This window comes from Aulonocara sp. 'chitande type north' Nkhata Bay, linkage group LG22 (genome assembly GCF_057382095.1).
Source record: "Aulonocara sp. 'chitande type north' Nkhata Bay isolate Kocher_YH1m ecotype deep benthic linkage group LG22, A_spYH_male_GT1.1, whole genome shotgun sequence".
NCBI classification, from domain to species: Eukaryota; Metazoa; Chordata; class Actinopteri; order Cichliformes; family Cichlidae; genus Aulonocara; species Aulonocara sp. 'chitande type north' Nkhata Bay.
The window spans coordinates 24324830-24347860 of record NC_141364.1 but is presented as its reverse complement, the minus strand read 5'-3'; positions in this window follow the sequence as shown (position 1 = coordinate 24347860).

Below are 23031 nucleotides of genomic sequence, written 5' to 3'. Positions count from 1 at the left end.
TGGGTTAAAATAGACCTTTTCATGATGTTAATGAAACGTGCATTTGACATTTTTTCCTTTTTTGTGAGCTTGTGTTTGTACCAATATATGCAATCTGACAGCCTGTTTACTGGCATTTTTACACTTTTTTGCAAAAGGTACCTCAAAATTTTAACCAAGCCTCCTGTTTTAAATTTCACCAGAGCTTAGCTGGGGTTTATGTAATATCTTTGGTCTCTGCTGGTTTTGGGGCTTGTATAGGGTAGACTTTAAGTTTCTGAAGCCTAGAATTAGATGAGGGAATATTGATATTAAAAGTACCAGCCAGTGTCAAGAATGTAGAGCAAAATTGAAGCTTACTTTCTGCCACAATCAGGCCGATCCCTTAGAGAGGCCACAAATCTCATTCCCTCTTTCCCACCTCTGTGGCAAGATACCAATTCTGACATCAAGCAGTGTTCTCACAGGCTCAACAACAGCAGTGGAGGGATAATAGTGGAAAAAAACAACATAACACTAGAGAAGAAAGGAAGCTGTTGGGCTACTAAAAAATGAACATTTCACACTGGTCATTTTCATTGTAAAAATGAAATAAAACAATAATAAAACATTAGTATTATTTTTATTATGCCTTTTTATTTTTTAAACATATAAAAGATTGAAACTGTTGATTTTTGTATACCACCAGACAGGTATAATGTCAGAGCAGTGACAAAATAAGTTACTGAAATGTTCTGTTTAATCAACCATTGTAGAAAACAGTCGTATAGGACTATTATGCCCTCCTTTATAAGGGTAAATGTGGGGGATGCTCTGTAGGTTGAGAGTGATGAGGCTAAACATGTAATATTTATATGCTGATGAACAAGCAAAAGTGGGCAATCAACTGTATGTGGAAGGAAAAGCAACAATCAGTGCTGATGAAAAATGATGGCTTCATTTGATTGGAGAGGTCACACAGAATCAGAGAAAGGGAGGCTGAACGCATAGCGTCCTCTCATCTCTGATGCAGCTGGTCATACTGGCTATTAGAGTATGATAGAGGTGGAAGAACACAAAAAATCCATGGTTCAGTAGTACTTTAGTTTAAGCATGTTTTATTGTAGCAGAGAAAACAATAGAAAATACTTATATTATAATCTTTTTCCACTTAATTTCACAAGTGGGGTTCCTGGTGTTTGTGTTCAGTATGAAGTCCTGACACTGGCTAGTCATATACTGAATGATTGTCAGCCAGGAGGTCTCAAGTTCCCCCTGTGAAGTAAGCCAGATTAAAGTGTATTATGTGGTTTTCTACACTGTACAGGATTAATGTAAACTGCATAGTGTCAGTACATCTTAAAGAGTAACCATCTTAGCATACTGTGGTGCTTGCCAAAATGTTCTGGGAGGAACTCGAGCTCTCGAGTCATCATAATTACACTTCTGACAGTAATCGTTTGGGGAAAAAAGTAATTAAACCTGAAAAGTCCAAAGTACAAATACGTGTGCCGTTACACGCCTAAACTAAAACAGCGTCAGCGCTTTTGTTTTCCCTATTGTGACAATCTGACAGTTTTGCCACATATAAATAGCAGAAGTACAACCTCCACATGCTCCACACGTTCCCTCAGCTGCACCTTTCTTGCCTGTGCTTGAATGAGTACAGGGTAAACTGATTTTCATTAGTGATTTGTTTTTGCTATTAATGTATGGCTGCAAGAATAGTTACAGAATCATTTTGTTCTTAATTGGTGCTGATTGTTTATTAATTATTGTGGAAAGCACTAGATTGAGAGTATTTGTGTTCGGTTACGTGGTCGGTATGTTAATCTTAAGTAGGTGTAATGTTTTACAAGTAAGAGAAAATGTCGCTGCTTCTAGAATTTCTCTGTGACAGATGATTTTTAAAAAGTTTGAACTTGCACGTTTGCTTTGTTTCTTTGGTAAACTTACATATACGTTCTTTTCTCGTATTATTTTAAACCGAAATGCAGATTCAAAAGGAGTCATTCTTTAGCATTAGCTGGCCCTGTGATTAAAAAACAATGTGCACTATGGATGTGTTACTTTTCATGAATGGTCATGCAGTTTGGTGCTTTGTGCAGCTAAGCCACTGTCCATCAGAGTGTATCTGCTTTCTCCTGTTGACCGGATAATTATACATTAATGATATTTGAGTGCTAGAATTTATATAGTGGCTTTCTTATATTACAAAGCAGCATCAAGATATTTTTATCCTGAGGGTGGTTCATGGTCCAATAAGATGTAGAGCTGTTTTAAAGGGATTAAGTTCCCAATACACTAGGAAACACACATTCCTCCCCAATTCCCTTATTATTTATCTGTGATATTAAAGCATAAAATCACATTAGAAGAGAGAATCATTAATATCTTTAACTTTTTTTTTTTTTTGCAGTGCCTTTTTACTAGATTTACTTTTATCTAAAGGGCAATTTAATCGGAGGAGGGAAGCTACTTTTATCCCCCCACCACCACCACCTCTTCTCATCTCTCCTTTCCTCTCGCTGCTTTGTCATTACACGGTGATGCTTTGTTCTACTAGTACTTTGCACACAGAGAATAAAACTTCTGGGAAGTGAGTTTCTGAGTCAGCCGCCTGACAGACTCCTCCTGATGTGACATTAAATTAATAAAACAAATGTGGTTTGCCGAGATAGAGCACTTTAAAGGAGGTAAGAGGACGGAAGCAAAATCCTCTTCCTGCACCTCAGTTGCTTTGCCAGTCCCACCCTCTCTCTCCCCTCTTTTTTGGGCTCTCTCTTTTGAGTATGTGCAGTTTAATGTGTGTGTGTGTGTGTGAGAGCTTATGTGTGGATGAGTGAGAATGTGTGTTTGAGTGCCTCACCTTCACAGAGTTTAAATCCTCCAAATCCTTCTCTTTTGGACGGTGGCCTGGCTGTCTGTTCTATGGTATGGAGATGATTTCAACCAGCTGCTGTAGTTTGTGGAAGACTTCCAACACACACACGCACACACACACACACACATAGATATTACAGTTTCCTGGATGTGTGCCAAGGGAACAAAACATGTATTATTCCTCAGATTGTTCTGCTGGAACATAGAGTGTGGAAAATATTTAAGTGGACTCAAAAAAACTCTTCTCCATGTTAGCTATATATATCTACACATTTGCATGTGCTAACCTTTAAGACATGTCATTAAAAAACAATATGTATATATATATATAATTTATTTATTTATATTTTACCATATACGTCTTCCACCTGAGGATCAGGGCTGTGAGAGCTTCAACCTCATCTCTCCTTGGGGGGGAGCAATTAGCTCTCTGCCTGCTGCTCATCCATCATACCTCACTGGCATTGAGTGGTAGTTACACAACACACACAACCACACAATGTGTTGGTGTGACTTCCACCCCCCTATCCGCCCACCTCTCAGAGTACACTACCTCCTGCATTTTGTATTTGTGCCCTGAATTTTTGTGTGTGTGTGTGGGGGGGTTTGTGTGCTTGCAGACATTGCCACTCACAGCTGGTGACCACCCTGACACAAAATGGCTCACGCTACTCCCCAGTGTACGCTTAAAATTGATGTACGCTCTTTTCCTCCCTCCTGTGGAGGGCCGCACTTGAGAGAAACAGCATGATGACACTGACTAGTACGCTTTGCTGTAATTGAATCCAGTTTAAAATCTTTTACATCTGATACACGTAATCGGTGCAGGTGAAAGCTGTAGGAATGCGGTAGCAAATGTAAGCAATTAGTTTGAATGTTCTCACACATTATGTAAAGGTCATATTGAATAGTCAAAGGAGTCAGTGTCCATAGGCAAATTACATTTTCTTATTCCATAGTTTGGTAAATAAACACTTTGAGTCACTTTGTCTTCATTCTCGTTCCCTGTCTAGCCTGTAGCCAATACTGAGGCAGATTTGCTTTAGGAGTCCAAGCTGGTTTTGCTGCGCGTGTGTGTTTTGTGTGTTTGCATTTGCACTGTATGTGTGTGGATCTGCTTTCATTTACGTCCAACAAAGGCTGACTGAAGAGCTCCCGGTTTCTCCACTTCGTATTGATCCGTTAATTGTGGCGCTTAGGTGTAAACATGAATCGATGCTTTGGTGTTGCAACAAACGAGGCACACAGGCTCTAAATTAATTACCCAAAAATAACAAGCGGGGACCCTTGGTGGAGCAAACAAAAGCGAGAAGTGGTCCATAGTCACAATGTTAAATTCAGCGGGGACATCTGAGCTACAGGAGAGTTCTCATAGTGTACCTAATGGAAGAGCATCTTTTTTTAAATTTAGAGATCTGAAATTGTCCAGACACTGGCTGGGGGAGAGAAGGCACTTCATATCTACTATGCCTCACAGGAGACTCAAACTTTATTATGTTATTCGAGATGAAATGTTATGCATGTTATCCAAGTCATGATATTTAATCATGAATATGGCAGAAAAATAAGAATTAGGTGGCTTATATAGACATACTGATACAGCTTCCACGCTCAGGAATCAGTCTGCTGCCTCCAGGAGAAACTTATATATGTTGAGATCTGCTCAAGAGGTTAGAGCAACAATGTCTGGTCGCAGGCAGGAGCTTGAAAAACGTGACATCCCTCACCACCCTACGCTTTTCATGTTTATAAAGCAGCTTCATCGTTCGCTGGTGTTATTATGCTGAGCTCTGATCCCTCTCCGAGCACAGCGAGTTTGGCATTAAAGGGTTTCATTGAGGAGAGACATTTGAAATAACACAAAAGTCATAATTGCTGATCTTGGCTTTAACAATATCAAATAACTCACTATCTGAGGGGAACGTCTTATACCATATAAGAGTTCCTAATCCTCTTTTCAGTTTTCTGACACATGCTCTTCTCCACAAGGCAACAAACCTTCAGTTTTCAAAGATGAAAAGCTGACTTAGTTTATTTTTACCCAACGTTGTTCTTTCACTGCACTTCTTCTTCATTGTCCTCTGTTTTTAGTCTTTTCTGTGAATACCTTTCAAGTCCACACGTCTTTGTTCTCTGCTTCCATCCTAATCCTTACTTGCAATTAGTGCAGTCAATAGAGAACATCCTTACGCTCTTGATTTTCTCTGTCACAGTTGTTTGGTAAAAGATCACACTGTGCCTAAAAAAATGTACTAAATTAGTGTAGATCAATCAGGCTTTTTTTTTTTTTTTTGACACAGATCAACAGTGGGGTAAAAAAAAAAAAGACTTAAATTTCAAAGTAAAGACAAATCGGCACAAATTGATCCAAATCCTTTACACAGAAAAGCGCAACGTTAATATTTGCACATTCTGCGCCCACACAAGGTTCCACTGTTCTGATAACAGAAGAGGAATGTGACACTTATGCTAAAGAGATGACAGTCTACTGTACCTTGCAGAGTTTTAGTAGCTGACAAATTGTAACTTCCGTGACATGAATGCCGACCCTCTCCCACATCCCTCAAGGATTGCGCTGGAGAATAAAGGCAACCTTGTCAGCAGTAATTACGGGCTACACATCACTACCCACCAATTACAGTGCAATATTTTGATTAGTTTGTCACTGCAAACAGGAGCCAAGGTGGTTCTGGGTGAACCACAATAAGGGACACTCTAAGAGTAGAAACAAAACTAACCCAGAAAATTACCATCGCCCCCTTCTCCCATGAGGAGCAAGCAAAACAGTGGCATCAGGAGTATTACTATGGCTAATTTACTACTAAGGAGTAGTATCATATTATTGATAATAATAATAATAATAATGTAGTAGAGATGCAAGGGGTGTCTAAATATCGATAGTATGAATGCCATCACTGTTATTGGTTTCAGATCGATAGTGTGAGATGGGCTCAATACTTTTTTTTTTCCTCTAAGTTCAGTATGTAGCCCACTGACTTGTGGTAAATATAATTATTTTTCTTTTGGCAATGAAAAAAATACCTCAAACATGCACAATAGAAACTGTCAGAGCCTTCTTGTGCTGACTTTCATGTCTATATTATTTCTTGTCTATAGCACATTTAAATAACAAAAGCTGAGCCAAAGTGCTTTAGGTACAGGCACTTTTAGATTTCAGGTCCAGGTCCATGACAGACTGTTCCCCCAAATATAATCTGCCTTTATAGGTTGAAATGATCAGGTATTTGAAATACTGGCCCCGTATTTACTTGATCAATACCAAAACTTACTTCCTGGTAAAAATTATCTACATCCAAATTATGCTCAGGCTGATCTGGTTGATGTAAGGCCTGCTGTAATTCAACAGGTCTCAGGTCTTCATGTTCATTTGTCCAAAGATCGTGTAAGCTTGATTACATTGCCTGGCATAGCAATCAAAGGAGAATCAGTGCTTCTTCGAGTGTGAAATAAAGTGTGAATTCTAACAACTGTGCAACTTTTGTTTAAATAGTACCACTCTTGTATTTACATTCTGCTGGAAGAAATACATGTGGGTCTGTGAGGCTGTGTCTCAGATTCAGATGTGGTCTGTCGTTCAAAAGGCTTCAAGTCACAACTAGAACTTTTAAAAACGCGTTACTGTAAGGTGACCTTGAGGGTCTAAAAGGTGCCTATAAATAAAATGTATTATTATTATTATTATTATTATTATTATTATAAAAACAGTTTCTTTTACTCTTTACTTCTCTGTGCTTATTCTGTCTCTGGCTTCTTGTCCTCCTTATCTGTGTGGGATAAAAAAAAGAGAAAATATCTTGGAAATTTTGAGTCAGTACAGGTTTTCGGTAAATGGTAAAATTCAATGGGTTAAAAAAGGGGGTAAAAATCTTCAAAAGATGGCGCATTGTACCATTTTTTTTGTTGTTGTTTTTTTTCTTTGGCTCTGGCATTAGGTTCTTTAAAACAGTGTTAACTAACAGCACCAGAATAAACTCCTAGTGCAAGATTAACATTTAGGATGACGCCAAATTATGGCAAAATTCCTCTTCTACCAAAACTGATTTAAACTATGGTCCACATTGTTATGTATAAAGTATAAACCTTTTGATTTGAGGTCTGCAGATATTTCACAACCTGGTCAAATGAAAGTGAGTTTGTATCGAAATTGGGGAAATCAGAATAGGTTTTGATGGGTTTTTTTTGCCTTGAACAAACCCTTTGAAAGAGAAAAAAAAGAAAAAAAAAAAAGCAACCAAAAAAATAGGTACAGACATGCCTAAACAAAATTAGTATGTGCAGATCCTTGTCATGGATCGTACATGTAGGGTTGAGGGAAAGTACTGTGATTGGGGTTGAGAAAAGGGGGGAGAGGGTAAAGTGCATTTTAGTGCAGTAGATTGGTTTGACCATTGTAACCCCTATACACATGGGCCCCCTTTCTCTTTCTCACTCACTCACACACACACACCCTTCACTGATGTGTCACTGGTAAAACACGAGGGACTGAGACTCGGACTTCAGAGGAAAAGCTTAAATGCTCGTTACTGGCCCAAGAGACCTGATGAAAACAACATCTCTCTAAATCAGTTGTGTTTCTTTCTGTCAGCCTTCCTTTTTTCCCCACATGAATTCTTACTCCTGTCCTGTTCTCAATCCGTCACTCTGTCAGTCTCGCAAGCCATCTATTTTTTTGGTTCTCTTTCTCTCTCTGCATGCTATTCCTGGCATTATGTCCTCTTTCCCAGATGGTGGTTGATTTGGGAGACATCTCACTCTGCTCTCCACATATGGAACCCCTTCACCAGGAAGAGAGACTTGTGATACCCCCTTCCTGGCTGTCTAGGGCTAAGCCAAATCCCAGATCAGATCCCTGTGGAGGACACGTCCCTCTCACTGGGTGTCCAGGTACACCCACGACTGTCAGGCTGGACTGGAACTGCACACAAACAAACAGACTCACAAATACAAGCTCCCATCTTTTAGATGGCTCTTAAGGGGCTGTTTGTGGCATTGAATCTGTCATGTTACATTTTGCCACTATGTGAAATATGCTAATTTCCCCCCAAGCCATATGTAATATGGTTATATCATTTTATTACAATATATATTAGTTTAATTTCCAAAATTACAACAACCAATATTAGATAATCCCTTGAGTGTGCATGGTCTAGTTCTCAGATACTTTTTCCATATGTATGTAGATGACTTCATATATGTACGAAAATGAATGCATAGGCTGTTGCTATGGGAGTTAACTGGAATGTGCTTGCGATCACTTTATTTCAGTTGATTTGAATACAGGCGTGCATCGAGCTGGCTTGAATGGATAACTAACACGCTTGGTGTACTGGGACAGGAGGGATAGCAAGCAATGGCTGTGGGAGTCAGGGAGCAAAACTGAGACATTAGATAGAGAGGAAGCCTAGGAGACATATAGAACCATGTTCATAAAGTTTTACTGGGATGTAAAATTTGCTGATTGTTTATTATCCAAGTGAGAGGAAACTGAAATTGCCCAGCAAAGCCACTGTGAAGAGCAGTTATTAATTGCAGTGAGCTTTGTTGCCGCCACGGGTGTAATGATCAAGTGTGGACTGTTTTAATCAGGCTTGGCATGATCTGATGAGCTCTGAAAAGTTGGTGTTACACACTGATAGATTTCTGTAAGAATTAGCCCTTTGAGAGAACGAGAGAGAGATAGAACAATTAAAATGAGAACTTTCCAAGAATCATAATGAATCAAAATGCGAATGCTGGAAAAAGTTCAAACTGAAGATAGAAAGTTGCAGGAAGAAACAGAAAGATGTGGGGAAAGCAAAATCAAAGAGGGGTACACTGATTGAGAAAAGCATACGTGGATGAGGATCTGGTAAATACTCACACACACACACACACACACACACACACACACACACACACACACACACACACACACACACACACACACACACACGCACACACATAGACAGAAACTGCAGGAGCAGCAGGACTGTGCAGTGTAAGCAGGTGTCCTACGGGAGAGAGTGTACCATTAGCAGATCATTTCCCTCTTCGCTCCAACAGGCCCTCCTCTATCATACCTCTGCTGTCAGCACTGCCTCAGAGGATTATGGAGAAAGAAAGAAAAAAGAAAGAGGGGAGAGAAAGAGTGATAGAGAGGGAGCGAGAGAGAGCGCAAATGGGTGAGAAAGAGTAGAGAGTAGAGTGTGAAATTGAAACTTGCATAGCCCCTGTGTGCCCTCAAAGCTGTGATTATTACCCGGTAGGCATTTTTTTCCCCCTTTTATTCCAATCTGTATCCCTTCTGGGAAAATACAAGCAGGACATAATGTGCATTGTGAAGGAGAATGTCCATATTTGCTTCATGGTTTTTTGGGCCACGTTACCAGAGGCTACTATAAAGTAAAAATGGAAAACAGTGAGCTGGTGACAGAGTGGTATTGAACTTGGAATTCTTATCCACACAGTAGACATTGCTGAAAAATGTTTCTGCTGATTGTTGTTTTGGCGGAGTGGGTCAGCCTGTGACACCTCCCCAGACCTCTGATCCTCTGTCTCTAATGAGAGCTGCGTTAGCTGGGGGCAAAGTGGTGGCCTGGCTGGCAATGAGTCCACTGTCATCAGAGATAAGGACGCCTCTTCACAGCCAAAGCCCAGGGACAGGAGGAGGAGAGATTGTAGAGATGGAAGGTCAAACAGGAGTGGTGAATGCATAAGGGCGATGGGGGTCAGAGTGGGTTAATACAGTGGGAAGAGAGACAAGGGAGAGAAGCCCAAATCCTGCACAGCCCACAGCTACTGGACATTAAAGAGACGTAAAGTGATATCACATGCGAGGCTTTACTGTGGCATCAAAGCAGGCTGTAAAACAGTCACAAGCTATAAATAATGTTGTGTAAGTAAGGCTGTAATAGCTCACATAATAAATGCTATTGCACACATGGGATCATACACATGTTCAATGTGCAGATTGTACACATACAGTCATGTATACAAATATAAAGATACTGGCTGTTAGAATGCTTTCCATAGGTTTAAACATAATACTGTTTAATAAACAGATGCAACCCAGCCTTGTGTCTGGACTAATGGAAAAAGGGGCAGCTTCTTATTTAAGGTGTTTACACACCTGGAGTGTTTAGTCTGTTTAAATGGAACGTCGGTTCATTTTCCTCCTTGTGCAGGTGTGACCAAAACAACTGCACCAAGACCCTTTGGACGAGGCAGTCTTGGTACAGTTCCAAACAAACTCCAGAGCGGTTCGTTGATGGTGAGTGTGATCTGACCCTGATCCGAACCAACTTCCAGGTGTATGTACCACAGTTACGTATGCTTTGAATTCTTACTGCAGGAGGGTACTATAGATGTGCAAAGGGCCTCTACGGGCTAGCAAGTAGCTCTGAAATGAATGTAAAGTCTCTGTTCTCCAGTAGTTCAGAACACAGCACCTTCTTCCTGTATTTTCCTTTGTTGCTCCCACCCCAAACATCTCCTGCCAATGAGCGGACTGAACATTGTCATGTGGTTTGTAGTGAGACATTTTAATTTGCTTGGAGTTCACTTGGAGTGAAAACAAACCGAAAAGGAAAAAGCTACAATTTTACAAACTCCTCAAGTAGAGTAAACAAACTATAGGTGTAAAAATGCCCTTAGAGTGATGAAAAGAACAATTATGAAAGTCAGAAAAACTTTTTTTTGTGTTTTGGTGGAAAACATTTAGATTAAACCTTTTTTTTTCTCCTTGGGTAAGGGCAGAACAAAGTCTAAACATATTTCAGCACGGACACTAGTAGTAAACACCAGAGAAAGAAAAGGGCAGTTTTCTTCTTTTGAGTTGCCAGAGGCACACACCCATCCAAGCTTAGCAAGACTCACAGAAGAAAGACACCTACACAGACTTGGAAGCACCCATCAATCTGAGTTTATTAAATATCCACAATTTCACAGAGTTACACAAAACTGCAGAATCCATATGTTCATTCTGAAAATGCAAAGTTTGGGCACGTTTTCACACACTGCACATCAGTGGTAACTTCCTTAATTATTCATAATCAATCATTTCTAACTAACAGTAAATCACAATCTGACTCTGTGTGTGACAGCTTATCTGTCTGAATTATTAAAGTATGCAGTTAAATCATTCCCTCTGCTACACAGCTGTCGGAACATTTTATTGTACTCTTAGTAAGTCTTGATTGCTTTGCACATATTTTAATGAACAGCGTTTTCTGGTTAGTTTAATTAGGGGCAGGATTCAAAGCCAGAGATGGTAAAACTAACACTGTGACCTCTCAAATTATCAAAGCAACTAACAAAATATGACAAGTTTTTAATTTGACCATCTTTTTAAGAACTTTTGGTGTTAGCTGATCTATCTGCAACTGAAACTCTGCATTTGTACAATGCAATTAAACATAAACATATTAGTGCTGTCAACATTAATCACGTTAAAATGACGTTAACGCCATAGCCACATTAACGCGGCAAATCTCCTCTAGCGAGTTAGCCCGGATCGCCACGTGTGTGGGGCTGCATGGGGCTGCATGGCGCTAACTGGCTAACAGAGATTTGCTACATTAATGCAGCTATGGCGTTAACGTCATTTTAACGAGATTAACCCTTTAAAGCCGGTGGGAGCGGGCACGCTCCATTTTCCCTAACTATTTTTAAATCCCGGTAGCACTGCAACCACGTAAGCTAACGCAATAATTTTTTTTGCATCTGAAACCGGATGAGTTGTACTTACATCTTATGCCATCAGGTCACGGTTTTCTTCCACATATTGCTTTGCAAAAATTGCATAAAAAGCACTTGCAGCAACAAAAACATAATATTCCAGAAACACGCTCAGCTGTTCATAACACTTCCTGAATAGAGTCAGCGCGAACTATCACATGTCCGCCATTACCTGCCCCAAACTGGAAGTGACGTCATTTTCGCGGAAATGTAGTTTTTACCATCAGTATATAAAAATTGGTGTATTTCAAAAATAAAACTATGAAGACACTCAAAATAAATTTCCTGTGGTGGGAAACTATTTTGTGCAACTTTTTTGTATTTACAGTTTTGAGGGATACGCCTCTTAAATTTCTGTAACTAGAAATTTTTGTTAAAAAACCAAAAACGATTTTCTTTTTTTTTTGTAGTTTATTGCACTTTGTTGCAATTTATGTAATTACTATGCACTTAATGCATACATATTATTAAAATTTGGGCTAGAATCGTTGTATTGATGTATAGCAACTTGAAATGCTCCCAAAAAATGGCACTACAGCATGTACAAAATATAATATAAGCTCTGGTGGATTGGTTCTATTGTAGGTCTTAAAGGGTTAACGCTGACAGCACTAAAACATATATAGTATTTGTTGTGTACATGGACTTTGTACACATACAATAGAGTCCACATTAGAGAATTCAGTGGCAAGAGAAGGAGACCTTTGAATGACCCAGGCTAAGAGTCAATTTGCTACAAATAGACACCCTAAGACAGATGAATATTGTATTGGTCATCATTCAAATGAAAATAAAGGTTTTTAGTTAAACTGCCAGTAAAATACTTTCAGAATTGAGTGCAGATATCAAGATTAAGCATCACATCTTTGATGCTCACCATGACAAAGGCCTCTCTGTCAGAATATCAATGATGTGATGAATTAATGATTTGCGAGTTGTCAAACAATAACGTCTCTGTCACAGCCAGCTATTGATGAGCCATCTAACAGAGAAGGCAAATGATTCGAAGTGGGCTGGTTGTTATGTGCAGTCACTGAATCACAGAAGGGCATCAGAAACACATTTAACCCAAGAATATTTCTCAAGTGTCTGAAATATATACTAAAAAAAGATTGTATAATTGTACTTCCTGGAGATTAAAAAAAGCCCTAAACTTTAAGGTTAAAGGAGAATGTAAGTTGTTATCCATATAACTAGCTTGAACCGAAACAGAGAAGCAATTATGTTAAAATGGAATTTAGTTGACGACCTAGTAGTAAAATGTGACAACTGTATGTTGAGAGGTCAACCAGTTGCAAATTCTTTTGGACAGCAACTCCATGAAATGAATGCTATTCTGGAGCTACTTGCTTTGCAAAATTTAACTCACAGCTCTGACGGGTGTCTAAGACTATCTTTGCTCAAGTGAAATAGGCGCAGTGAGTTGCGGTGGCAGCTTGATCTAATATTCAGCATATGATTCATGCTTTCCGATGTCTTTTAACCAATTAACTGGATCATGAGATTCAACATTAAATTATATATGGAATATATAACATTATTATATATTCCATAACACAAAAAGAACATGAAAAACTGAAACTTTGATTAAGGCAGGGATATAATGTGTTTTCCCTCCATAAATTATAGGGAACAATGCAGTGAGCCATGCTTTGCTAGTTCAGGTGCCGATTGCCATGTAGGGTCAGCGGTGCCAAAGCTGACCTGACAGACAGAGTGGCTGTCCATTGAGGGTATACAGAAATGAAAGCTTCGACCCGGATCAGTGAAGCATCTGACACACAAGCCTGCGCTTTTTCAGTCTCTGAGGCAGGAGCTGCCTTTTCTGTCACTCACTATGCGAACACAAGCACAGACCAATTGGGCAGAAACAAAAGAATGCACACACCAAAATACCAAGATGGACAATTAAGGAGCCTGCTGTCTTCATCATTGTCTTGCTATGACTGATGAAGCCCTTTGCACACATATACTTCTGTAAGACTATAGTGGCGTTTTTGAAATCACTTTTAATCAAATATGTCAAATCACACCCCTACAATGATATTGAATCATGAGCTTTCTCCCCGTGTTGTGACTTTTAAGTTTTTTTTCCTTTTTGTCAGTTTTTAAAATAAATTATTTTATTTGTTTTTTGGATACAGTAAGGCTCATTTTCCATGAACTGAGGTACCACATTCATGATAGGCAGATCCAGGTGCCAATGATACTACAAATGTGTGCCTCACTTACAAAAAAAAGTAGATTAAATAAATATGTTTTTATATTTAGTATTTTAATAGTGTTGAAATCTGACATAAATGCTTTTAACCCAAGCTTTATGGATATTATAGATGCCAGTTTACGCATTTCCAATGCAATATATTTGAATACCACACAATACAAGGTTAATTGCTAAACATTCTTGTTTTTATGAAAGGTGGTCAATGGAGCACAATATAACCCAGAATATTATGTGCTGTGGAAGATTTCTCTACATACATCATACAGCGCCAGGTTTGTTCATATGTCATTTCTAAGTATTTATGTTTTTTATGATGCTAAATGAGCTAAGTGGTTAGCATTAGTTTTAAGTCAAGGCTAGTTTCTGAGCAACACAAAATCCACATATAATCTCAAGAATCTGCAGCAGTGGTGGCAAAATAACACAGTGACTAAGAGGGCAGAGACGTGTCAAATGAACATGGTAGCAAAGAGGATAAACAAACTAAAGCTAACATATCATTTGTACTAAAAGGGGTTTGCTAGATATTATTCAGGGATTTAAGAACTTAAAAAAAATTAAAGAACAAATTAAAATGTAGATATGAGGGAAGAACTCGAGGATTATTAAAACCTGAAGCAACAAACGAGCTATCAAGCCAAACTCTATGAGTGAAACGAGATAGCAGTAGAAAAAAAGTTTGAACACTGAAAAAAAGCCTTCCTTCAAATCCAGAAAATATCTCAGAACAGACTGGCAGCCCAATATAGATGAAACCAACTTAACAACATCTGTTTGTTTAGCCTGGGAGGACCAGAGAGCAACTCGGTCTCACAGTTCATTGAGCAATCTCAGAAAACCCAACTCTACAGGGACCTGCAAATACAGGGGTCACACCAAACTTCAAGGCTGAAACCGGACTCCTTTGGTGGATTGTACTCAGTACAGAACAAAAGGAACTAAGTGAAACAAGGAATGATAAAATAAGTTAATATTTATTTTAACCATGAATATGCAACAGGAATAATATTGCAAAAAAATGTGTATAGTGGTATAAACAAAGACTAAACGAGAGATTTAACAAGAATAAATAATTATCAAAAAAAAATTACACAGTAAAAAATTCAGAGATATCTGTATATTCCTCCAAAAGATAACATCTTCAAATTATAATTTACAGATATAGCAGTAATCTCATTGCAATATATAATTAATTTTGATTGGGATGCTGCAAATTTTTAGGGCTAGTGGAAGTAGGTTTACTCAAAAAAGAATCAGGGCAGGTCAGGTACAAGGTATTTATGAAAATGGTAATTTTTGAGACTCTGAACTTAACTTCATTCTGCTAATGTGAAGTTCACTTTTGTAAATCATTTATTTCCTTTGTCTTTGCTTTCTTTTTGGTTGTTAATATAAAGGGAGGAGATTAATATACATAATATTACTGGTTCTTTGGTGAAGCTTAAAGCCCCCAAAAAGTTTTAAAAAATGAGTAAGGTAGGAACATCAGCAACAAACATGTGAGATGCCAAAGAAGCAAAGCCCTGTATTAAAGTCAGCAGTTTCCAGCACCATCTCTTCATCCCTTCATCTTTACCCTCTCCTCTGTGTGTGCCCCTCAGCTCTTCTGGTTAGCGCGTACCCACCACACCTCCCTGTGCAGGTAAGAGGGTTGAGGCTCTGCTGAGAGATAAAAGCTTGCAAGGGCCTCCTTTAATCTTTCCTTTCCATTTTTGAACATTTTTTCCCCTCCAATTCAGCCACCTTCCTCCCATGCCTCACCTCCCGATTTATGACGCTTTTATTGCCGTGTTGTTTAGGTTTGCCTTTTGTTTCTGCCACAAACAGTTGGTGCTTGAATTCCCTGATCTGTTTCTGAATCTCCCCGTCTTTAAAGTCAGTCTCTTTTTTCTCTTTTATTCTCCTTTTTTTAACCCCCTTTCCTCATTCTCCTGCTGTCCTTTTGCTGTATGTTTCCCCTCTCCCCTCGTCTCTCAGCTCTTATCGTCATTGTGTTTATATGATTTTGAGAGTTGATAGAAGAACCCTGGGCAATCTTTTACTCAGACGCCAGACTTTCATTTTCCTCTGCCTCATACATCAATCTGCACCTTGCTTTGTTTTTGACCAAAGAGGTATCAAATAGACAGCTCCAGCCAAAGCATATTTATTTATTTCTTTAGAAACGTATTCTCCCAAGCCACTATCAGAGTCGGCAATAAAGGGACATCGAAATGTTATTTCTTAGCTTTCTTCTCCCTTTACCCCTCTCACAATTTCCATTGCTTTCTTGGTCCCAGTGTTGTCATTTTACTTTGAGTGAGCTCTTCTGTTGATCTCCCTGTGTGCCACACTTTGAACTCCTATAAGTAACAGAGAATGAAAAAAATAAAATAAAATACTTGAAGTATTTGCATAGTAAAAGTAAATGAAATACTCTTTAGTGCAACGTTTTCAGCTGATTAAAAAAAAAAAACTATAATCAAGAAGGATCACACAAGACAGCGATTTAAGGTTCACTTACCCATGTGTTCTGTTATTTCGGATGATTGGACCTTTTATCAGGATTTGGTGGGCGTGCAGAGACCATGCTTGATTGATGCTTCCTTGACTCGTCTAGTAGCAACCGGGGTGAAACAACTTTCACTGGCTTCAAGTGTCATTGTGTTTTTGAGAAAATTACATTGTCTGTTGTTGCTGAGCAACTTGCTATAAAAACTACCTTTTTATTCTCTTTATTCCAGCATCACAGCACACACACTAACAGAAAAAAAAACGATTAAAAAGTAATTGATGACTAACTTCAACAGGCTCCCACATACCAAGACTTAGTCAATAGCCCTGCTATCAGCTCTTTGAGCCTCTATTTAGGAGTTTGACTTAGATCACGCTCAGAATGATAATGTGCTGAGCAAAAACATTGTTTTTCATGTTCAGTGTGACTAGAAGGTCACACTAACTAGAAGGCTAGTAGGTTCTGGCCTCAACTCCACCATCTGGTCTGGGGTCTTTCTGTGTGCAGTTCACATGTTCTGCCTGTGTCTGTGTTTGGTTCTATCCGACATCTTTCTACAGTCCAAAGGCTCATTGGTGCTTCAACATTGCCATTAACATGCATAAACACAAAAATGACACAACACATGTAAAGTTAGTGTCATTCTTAACTAGCTAGCATTAATATGGTCATGACTGTGACCAACCTACTGGCTGAAAGTTGTTTAGCTTTCGGCTACAAGATGGCAAGAGTTAGAAGCACAATGCATTGAACTGTTATGAACTGGCTGTAAGTAAAAGACAGATGTACCGTTTGACTCTAAAAAACATTTGCCTTCAAAGAAAAGGTTGTGCCCTCCTGCTGCAAGCAACACCTTTCACCGTTCGTCATGAACGGTGGTTGCCGACAGGTCTCTAAGCCTGTGAGACTGAGGCCTAAACAGATGACAGAAATTCTCAGCTAGAGGCTGGAACTTCTTTAACCAGTGGTTAATAGCTATTGACATTTCTCTGTTTCAACTTTTAAATATAGTCCATTATGTAATTGCTGAAGTTCAGTATATAAAAATGCACAGTGCACTTCAGGTTCTGCACTGTGGAAGCACGTGATTTGAGACGAATATTAGTTTTTTGTGTTAGCATGCTAACATCTACTTAATATTTTCCAGTAGTCTCTACAATTGACATTGGTGGCAAGTGTATTGGTTTGACACTGGATATATTAGTGATATAATTTTAAGATGGTGATAACAGGTCAGGGAATTTTCAAAGATAGGAAAATTAATCCTGAGAAGTACTTCATTGTCTGAATCAAAATTCACAACAGTCTATTCAGCGATTGCCTGTACACTTCTTTTTTTAACAAAGGTTCTTAGGTTTGAGATAAAAAGAAGCCAGCCCCTAAGACATCACCAATCAATTCATGAATGGTGAACCATGGATTTCTGCACTGTGGCAGTCTTACGAAAAGTTAAAAGAAAGGAGACATTTCCTTTTGGCCTACAGTGATCGACCAGTCCGGTATTTTCACACTCAAACATAAACACAACAGCTTTTATATCTCTTTGGAATACAGGACGTTTTCACTTTCTCAGGACAGGCATAAAAAATGTCAGTCCAGTCAGTTCAAAGCAGTAGTGGTTCAGTTTAACAGTGGGTGAAGGCTTTCTGTCTGTACAGAGCACGTGGCTGTCTGTCTATCTTCCCAGTTGTCTTTGTCGACAATACATCGTACTCAGTATGAGATTTCACTCATCCTGTTGTAAAATCTGATGTATACAGGACTTTCATGTACAGAAAAGAAACAGTCCACAGTTACCAAGGGAGTAGACATGTGAGACATTTTTGTTTTTTGTTTTTTGTCTTTTACTTTCATCTTGTAGACTTACTTTCTGTTCATAGAAAAACTGTAACGACATCAATTTGATGCTGTTTCTCTGTTCTTTCAGTTTTTTTCTATTTTTGTTTATTTTTCTTTAAAACGATAAAATCTCCAGCCTCTTATACTTAAAAATTATACTACAAATAATTTTTTCAACTACTCTTAAATATATGTGTGTTGCTATGCATTCTTTTTTTTCTTTTTGTTAAAATGTTCTGGGTTTTGTTTTTTTGTTTTTCCCGCCTGTCCCATTTGGTTCTTTTGCCATCAGAATTATTGTCTAAAGGCAAAGAAAGATGCCCAACGGATTTACTTTATCAAATGGACCATCCCGGCCTCGCCGTATTGGTCTATTTGATTCACCTTTGCTTTTATTGTTTATTTTATTTTATTTTCACTTGCTACACACGGGACAGACATGATTGGGGGAAAGAAAAGGGAGAAAGAAAGAGGGAAAGAAAAATGTTCTGGGTTTTTAAGTGAAAGAGGAAAGGAGGAATGCTACATAGACTATTTACTATGTTCCTTACAAATCTGTGTCGTTTTTGTCAAGTCACTGGAAGAACCTCAGTTATTGGGTTCTTTGTGGCAACTAAATCCCCAAGCTGCGTTTAAACTTTTTGCAACATAAATCGTCACATGCTGACCAGCTGCCAATAATTAAGGAGTATAACCCTTTTCTTTGTTAATTACTTATATCTTATTATACCAAATGGTAATTAAGTGTGATATTAACATTCAAAATCTAGTAGTACTTTAAGTCCAAACTACATTTATAAAAAGTCAAGACCACAAGTACTTTGTTACATAGTAAGTATGCTGTGGAAGATCAAAGAAGACCATTTAAAGAATTGTGCTGTTTAAATTTGTTTTTTTAATTTGTGCTCTACCAACCTGTGGATCTACATTTTACATTTGTCCAAGATTTATTTATTCTTTAATTAAGGATAAACTCTATAATCCCATGGCAACACCTTCAAGTTTGAGAATTTATTGTTGATCACAATCCTTTGCAGGAACATGACTATACGCATCTTGCTATCCTATTAATTTTGTTTACAGAAATGAAGATAGAAGAAACTCATTAATGGCTAATATTGACAGTAAACATCAGAATAGGATAGTTTCACATTGATTGTTAAGGTGTGGAGGTTGCTGAGCATAATGATAATCATCCACGGAAGGTTTGTATGTGTGTTTGATTAAGATGTGTGGGATGCTGAATAGCAGACAGACATTGTGGATAACAAGCATAGGCACCCCTAATCAAGGCTTTGCTTACTCCTCAGTAACAGTATTAGGTCACCCGTGATTTATTCAAATGAGAGGAAGCATCAAGACATTTTTTACAAGTCTTTTAAGCCTGAATTGCTGTGCGAGTATCAACATACGGAAGTTCTGTTTAATTTCAGTGAGAAAGTTTGGAGTGTATGCACTTGAGTGTATGAAATATAAAAACACAATGGAGCACAAGCCAGAGATTTTTTTAAAAAAAAAGGAAAGAAAAATCCTGCACGTTTCATGTTTAGTGTTTTATAGTCCTCAAGAGGGCAGCTGCAAAGAAGAGAGTGTGAGAACAGCTGCACAGAAGTGTTTGAGAAAATCCTAAAATGTGTAGGTGGTTTTTTTTTTTTTCAATCAATAGGTCCTCTAAATCAAAGTATTTAATGAGTGTGAACTACTGCTGTGTTTACTTTTTCCTCATTCAAGTTCATCCACGGCATTGGGCAGGATCAATTTGTTTGTTGTCTCCAACACTTAAGATTATTAATTATATTTTTACAATTTAAAACTGAGCAAGTTTATAATTACTTTGGCAATCCTAGGCACTGTGAACCAGTCCAGTTAGAGGCTTGTAATGCATTGTTTATATGAGTATCTTGAGTCATATTTGAGCGATGTCCATGATAAATCACTGTCAAGGTTGGATTTAATTGTTTGCAATTGCCAGCTGCTTGCCTTTTCTGTTACTTCAGATGCTTGATTTTTTTTTTTCTTTTGCTGTGTGCTTTGGGGAAGATATAATATTCAGTGCAGTTGTTTTGAGTGTTACCACACCACTGAATGTCAGCTCAGTAGGCTGGTATCACCTTGTTTAATGATGGTGGTTCAGCAGCATTACTGAAAAGACATATAGGCGACGTATTTCCACTTTAAACGTCTCATTGAGATTCGGGAGGTGTGAAAGAGGCATACATCAGATGGTTTTATCCTTGGAGATTTGAGTGTAAAACTTTGTTATTTACTTGCTCTTAACTTTAGTTTTCACATTTTTGTTTCATTTTTACATAGCGAGTGGTTAGATTTAAGGCACCTAAGCTGCTTGAATAGGGTTTGTGAAAGATCATATTTGAGTTAAAATAAAAAACTTCATAATGTCATACACAGATTCTGATTCAGATTTTCTGCTTATTTAAGAAGAACTGCAAGGTACAGGAGTAGATCTTATAGCATTATGTATGGGAGTGATTACAATGATATTGGCTCTTGGCTGGTAAAATTCTAGAATAGTGGGAACTTATTCTTTATAGTTTAGGTCCTACTTTGTTTCACTTTATAGTGAAACAAAGTAGGACCTAAATTTGAATAATGTATATTTCGATTTCCCTCAGGAAATTTAGACCTTTGTAAAAAATTCCTTGACTATTTTCTTGTGGTTAACCTTCGGAGAATGAACTATTTTTCCTAAATCAGTAACTTTAAACCATAAACATTCCCATAATAAAAATGTATTTTAAACTATAAGCATTTAGCGAAACCTGCTGAATTTGAGTTTTGCTTATGGCAAACCATGATTTTTCTGTTGCTTTTGCATGGAAGATGACTCCACATCACAGACCAAAACAGACTTCGTTTAAGCTGAAGAATGTAGCATCAGTTATCAAGACTGCACTTAGCTTTTGCATGCTAAAAGAACTATAAGGTCTTTGGGAACCAGGGGTACCTGAAATAGCTCAGTACCAGTACTCTTTATGAGGGCATTCAATCACACTGCTGTAACGCAAACACAAGAAAATGTATCTCAAAATAACCTTATTACAGGCACAGGGTCTGTCTTACATTTACAAACAGTCCTGACCTAATTCAAGACTTTGAGAAACCCTGATCTGCACACTGCATATATGTATCTAAGGTAGGCAGCTGTAAGCAGCTTATCTGTGTAGTCTACCAATTGAAAGCCAATTTTATAAAAGCCAAATCCATAAGCAGCTTCCAAAACATAGAATTTTGCCGAAGAGAATACCTGAGTGGGAGATTTATCCTTTTGAATGGATTGCAGACTGTTCTGTAGGGCTGGGAGGCTCCATCAGACTTAATGTTTTAGGATGTCACCCATTCTCAATCAAACACAGTTTAGTCAATAAAGGTGTCTGAAGTAAAAAAATCACATCAGTATTGGCCTGGAAAAATGGCCTGTATTTATATAGCGCTTTACTAGTCCCTAAGGACCCCAAAGCGCTTTACATATCCAGTCATCCACCCATTCACACACTGGTGATGGCAAGCTACATTGTAGCCACAGCCACCCTGGGGCGCACTGACAGAGGCGAGGCTGCCGGACACTGGCGCCACCGGGCCCTCTGACCACCACCAGTAGGCAACAGGTGAAGTGTCTTGCCCAAGAACACAACGACCGAGAGGGCTCGAACCGGCAACCTTCCGATTACAAGGCGAACTCCCAACTCTTGAGCCACGATCGCCCTTATCGTAGTTGACAGAACAAAAGATACTGTAAAGTATAAACTCTACACCCTGATATTGTAAAGCAAACTTGAGTAAACTTAATAGTCCCATATTCTTTGGAAAACAAAGATTGAAATGCTGATTTGTACACGAGAAGAAGATAGTTTTCAACTTCCTGGATAGACAATTATTATCCTTTAGAATGACATAGAAATACACAGAAATCAGGAGCTTGGACACTGTAATTGGGCAGAATACATACCCAAAAATACTGAATAATTACCATTAAAATTGCAATTGCTCTCTTCAGTACTACACTGCTTAACAAATTTAATTGACTACCACCCATTTGGTTAGTACCAATACCTGTTCCATTAGTTCTTTATGTGCAAGGTCTTTAATCAAAATGTTTTTAATGCTAGAATATAATTACTAACCACAAACTTTCAAATTTGCTGTTTTAGAAAAAAAGCTGAAAAGATAGTATAACACTTTATTTTGCCAAATTACAGTTATTTACTTGCATTCCCGAATAATGGTTTCAGTGGTTAAATGTTATGCTTGATTATTTTCTGACCTCTCAGAGAAGTCCAGTTCACCATCTCAAATTTGGATATAAAAACATTAATTCAGTAAATTTTAGTTTCAAACACATTTTTGACAGTTTTCTAGAATATTTGTGTTTTCTTATTTTCATTACAGGTGGTCTAATACATTTCTTAAAGCTGTAAATAGTAGTACTTAAAAAAAGTAGCTGTATCGAGGATATCAACATTTTGGAATCCAATCTGCATGCCAGGTAATTGCAGCACCTACAACCTTTTCTATGTAGCAGTTTGAAGCCTAAATGAAGCTCTGACCTTCCATTTGCTCTCTCTTTATCAGTTCCTGTTTTTCTTAAATTGGTTTGATTTCCTTAAGGTGCTTTTTTTTCTTTCTTTCTTTTTCTCCTTCCTTTGATTAAATCAAAGCCCCTGTTTCTCATCTCACACCACATGCTTTAGCCACTTCTTTGACGAGGTGCGTTCACAGTCTCCATGATTTCTGATCTTTCAGTTATGATTTAAGTTGAAATACACAGGAACACATTTACACTGAGTCCACTGAGTGTTTGCGGCTACATTTACACTTTCTGAAGTCTTCGTATTTTTTTTTATTTATTTAAATATCAAAGAGCCATTTGAATGTTTAG